Source organism: Corvus brachyrhynchos, unplaced genomic scaffold (genome assembly GCF_000691975.1).
Source record: "Corvus brachyrhynchos isolate BGI_N302 unplaced genomic scaffold, ASM69197v1 scaffold547, whole genome shotgun sequence".
NCBI classification, from domain to species: Eukaryota; Metazoa; Chordata; class Aves; order Passeriformes; family Corvidae; genus Corvus; species Corvus brachyrhynchos.
In genome coordinates this window covers 703586-708273 of record NW_008239104.1, presented here as the reverse complement: position 1 = coordinate 708273, position 4688 = coordinate 703586, and the positions used below count along the sequence as shown (strand labels likewise).

At 41.9% G+C, this 4688-nt stretch overlaps 1 long non-coding RNA gene across 1 annotated transcript in view; it reads right to left on the bottom strand.

Annotated features, from left to right (window-relative positions):
- Positions 1-1714: 1714 nt before the first annotated feature.
- LOC108447956 overlaps positions 1715-4688 on the bottom strand; it is an 8293-nt gene continuing 5319 nt past the window's right edge. Inside the window, exons 3-4 of the long non-coding RNA XR_001863685.1 lie at positions 3518-3657; positions 1715-2006 (exon numbers count right to left, since the gene is read on the bottom strand). This is a non-coding gene — a long non-coding RNA (uncharacterized LOC108447956). The remainder of the gene's footprint in view (positions 2007-3517; positions 3658-4688) is intronic.

Here is a 4688-nt window from a genome sequence, read left to right as displayed (position 1 = left end):
GGGGATGGGTATGTTTGATCCGGCCTTGCACGGCGGGACGGCATTCTGTGGGCTGCCCGCGGTCGCTGCTTTTTATGAAACTTCGCGCTCCCAGGTGCGTCGAGAAGCATCCCAGCCCCTCGCGTTGCCTCCCGCTCCTACCCCCCGGGCGTCCCTTCCTGGGGACTGTGGGAAGAAAGCAGAAACCCAGGCACGGAGTTACCTGCGAGGTGACTGTGCTCCAGCCACCCACGTCTCGAGGCCTGCACCGCTCCCCGCATCTCCTGAGCTGAGCCGGTACAAACTGGGCGCAGATCCGTCCTCAGCTGTACAGCTGCTGAGGTACTGAGTGTACCAACAGTGTTGGCCTGAAAGAAATCAATCAATAACAGTTTCAACAGGACCAGACGTCCTGTACTCCATGTCACTTGTGGCAATAAAAAGGCAAGGAACTGTGAAATGTAACACTTGGATACATAGCCTCAAATAAGGATGAATTCAGTTGTGTCAGTTTATGGAGAAATTTACAACTAGTCACAAACTTTATGAAAACAAATCTCAATTTATTTTTAATAGTTCACAGCAAGCTGATTTGCTCCAAATACAAAATCCATAAATGGGAGTGTGTTTTATCTACTGGAGAAATGGCCTGGTCCTAGCAATTACTGTCTGATGGCTGAAGGTGTCCTCCCAAGTGGGGTCCTCCCTTAGAAACCACGCATCATGCAAAGCCTTCCAAATTTTTTGCTTGTTACATGTCAGGAGTACTGTGAAATCATGCAGTGCAATTTCTGAAAGTGTAGCAGTGCATTTTCAAGGCATAAAATTCTCTATGAATGAAAACAAGTAATGCACGAAAGGCAGGCAACTCTAAATTGTAGTTCCTTCTACAGACATAATGCACTGCCATTTCCCTTCTGCAGTGAAGTAGTTGATGTTATCGTTCATGCTGTTAATGCTTTGCCTTATTGTGAGCAATCTGGATGATACACAGTTACTGAGGGAACCCTATCTTTGAGTTTCCTGGCTTTTATTTCCATGCTCAGACCACCACCATGGTATTGCTTCAAGTGGCACAGAAATACAAACACCTGAAAGCCAATTCCAGAGAGCTCGGGCAGATTGTGATCTAAAATAATGCACTGGAGTATCACAGATAGCAGTGAATATTCAAATTAATAATGCAGACCCTTCCACACAGAATAAAAGATGACACTTTAATTTTCACAGTGATCCTAGCTCCTTCCCTTAGTACCTGTGTTTCAACATCTCACAAACAGGCTAAGAGCTGGACAAAATAAAAAAGCTCCTGATTCTGACCATTCCCCAGTGTAACTGCTACATAATGTCACTGACTTCAACAGATTCATTCTGTTTGTACCTGTGTCTGGTGGTAAAACTGAAGTAAAAACAAGATCTTTATTTAGTGTATAAATGCAGCTGTGTGTTTTTCACCATATGCTAGAGCTTTGCATTTTACACATTTCCAAACAGTCTGGATTGTAATTTTAAATTCTAAAACAAAGAATTTCTGCATGGTTAGTCAGTACACAGGGAGAAAGAGCACATTTAGTTTACAATCAACAAAGTGTTATGCCTCATCCCGCATAAAACGGAGTTTGAAAGAGAGGTTATACTGGATGGAATTTTTAAAAGAATTAGTGATCTAACTTCAGTGGAAACAGGGCTATGTCAATACCTAAGTGCTGACAATTGCTCTGTTACTGATGTCTATTTAAACCTAGGTTCCTCTAAGGAAAGTGTGAGCTTTTGCAACATCATCAGAAGGCTGAATTTTTTAAATTCTGGAAATTGGTGCCAACAGTTGAAACATTTGAACAACATTTTCCAACAAGACAGCTAATATATAGCTGTTCATAAGAAGTGAATGGAGCATTTGATTGAGTTTGTTCTGTTAAAATACCTGTAGGATGGTGGGAAATCTTTGTGCTCCACGGGATATAATTTCTTCAGTTTTGCTTCTCCTTGTGGCATGGCAGTGATGTGAGCTCGCTGAGGGACAAGCACTGGCAAATGGTACAAGAAGGATGACAGGGGAAGGGGGCACAGTTAGATCCAATGAGTAGACTGTACAAACACAAAGATAATAGCCACACTGCAAATAGTTTCTAAGAATAACTATTCTTACATTTGGGTGGTTTGAGATTTCAGGATAGACCCTATGGATTTCTCAAAAACATTTATGCCTCCCAACTCCTTCATGCACAGCAAATATGCTGGCTTATGTGTCCTGTGGAAGGCATGACAGATCTTTGCAGATAAAGCAGTCTCACATGGGACTTCCTGCTTAATTTTATTTATTGATGACTAACGGGAAAGACCTTTCTCCCTCCTTCCCAAGCTCCAGTTAAGCACCTCTCCTACCCCTTCTTTCAATAGCTGTTTCAATCAGTCCCTTTGCCCCAATTCTGTGAGGCACTGGGCAATGTGGACAGTTGGCGTTAGTTTGTAATGGTTCTTTCTGCTCTTCCTTGCTTCTTACTCATTTTCCTCCACTGCTTCTTGCCTTACTATTCCACTGCTTCACAGTGAGTCCTCCATGTGCCAGTTTCCTCCAGGGTGTCCCTTCTCTGGCATGGAGTGGCTCCTTCCAAGACTGTCTCCCTTCCTTCCATCTGTCTCCTCCACTTCCTCCATTTCACAGATATCCTCATGTTTTCTCCAGTGTCTCCTGTCCTAGGGGCTGCTCTTTCTAAAATATGTTTGAGCAGAAGTGCCATGTGCTGCTTTCACCTAGCTGAGGTTTTGGCATGCAGTAGGTTGTTTTCATCCCTTTCAAACTGGCTGACAGCAGCCGTAACTGGCACAGGGGAAGGAGTTCATGCCCTCTTCCCTTGCAGCTTCCAATACTAAAGACCTGCCCAATATGCAGTTTACATGACATGCACTTTCAGATAAGACCTGATCCTTTGTCTTTTTCCAAAGGCCAGTCTTCTCCTTCCACCCATTCCCTCGCTACATTGACTTTGAACAAGCAGCCCACAGTAGGGTCCAAGGCTGGGTGGAAGGGAAGGCTACAGACCTACAGAGGGACGGTTAGCTGTACCAATTACTGAGAGGTCAGAGGACATGTAAATTGCTGGTCATGGAAAAGACATTATGTAGTGGAATGAAGGGGTGGAACTGAAAATAGGAAAACACGCTGTGTTCTCACAGGAGGAAGTGAGGAGGAAGTTGTTTCTTTGTACTTGTAGCTTCTACAAGGCAAAACACACCATTGTTAATTCTATGAGATTGATGTTTCCTAATGTCAGGATACTACAGAATCCTGTGGGCTTAGGCAAGCACACCAAGAAATGTCTTGGTATAAACCAAAGGTATCTATGACATGTTTCAGCAATAAAGAAAGTCACAGTTTAATACACCTTTAGCTGTCAGCTTTTAAGAGATTTCATCTGGAAATCCATGCCCTTTTTAGCCCTAGATGATCTAGTTTGGACTAAATTCAAGCAGGAAAGACAGCAGGTTAGCAATACTTCCATTAAAAAACCCCTACTTTTCAGAGAAATTGGCTCACCTCTTTTTTTACTTGGCATTCTTGTTGCAGAAACGTAGCTTTGAGATTCCTCACTCTTATCTTTGGGATACACACTGAAGATTATTCTGTATTTCAAGCATCTGTTCTGTCTTGGTTTACTTTCCTTTGATTTGAAATACCTGATTCAGAGGATAGTGACAGCTTTTGTAAGGTCTTCTTAGAAAAAGCTTCCTAACTTTTAGAAAGAAGCAATTGCATTGTTACTACTTTATAGCAATCTAGGCTCTCACTCAACATCCTAACATGGAAGTGTGAGTCACTCCAGCCTGGTTTGCAGCCCAGTGAGTACAAGTGACTACATCATGCTGTTTACTGCAACCTTCCACACACACTTTTCTTCCCACCCTATTTACAGAAGAAAGTAGGTAATAGAGTTGCTGTTTAGTTATTGCACCTGCAAAGAAACAGAAGGTTTAAATACATCCCCCACTAAGCCCTGCAGTGCGGAAGCTTTGAAGTGCTTATCTGTGCCATGAGAAGAAGTGAATCTGGGAAGTTTCTGCCTTCCAATCAAAGAATATTGCAGGCCTGTCCCAGTGCCTGACGAAGACAAAAGAGCTTGTGCTCATCCTCTCCATCTTTCAGCATAAACATAGTCTTCGAACTGGCAGCAGTCGTTAATAAGGTGGTTCTATGTCCTTTAAATAAAATATACTGTAGCTCAGATATGAGCAAGCTACGGTTTAAGCAGCTATGAGAGACACTTTTTAATGTTATCTTGTGTTTAAGAAGGGTGATTTAAAAGCCATCTCTCATGTGGGTTATTTGCCAGATAACTGACATTGTTTTAAGAAGAAAGACCATCGCTACAAGCATTGCCTTGTAATTTCTCACAAACACTTAACATTAATGTAAGTAAAATTACATCTGCAGTTAGCTGTAGAAACCAGGGTGCTGTGAAGCTCATTGTTAACAGAATTACTATTTTTTAGATGTAAAATACACATGCAGCCAAATACTTAGGTGGTAAAAATTCTTTGACTTTGACAGAAATAAACTGATTTTCCCAACCACGGACCTAACCTATAGTTTGAAGAGCAAGGAAAATATGTAGAGTTGCCAATTAAAATACTGGAAGTTTATATAAGGTAGCAATTTTAATTTGATATGAAGTTTTTTCTTTTCTCAGATTCCCCAGATGTGTACTTTG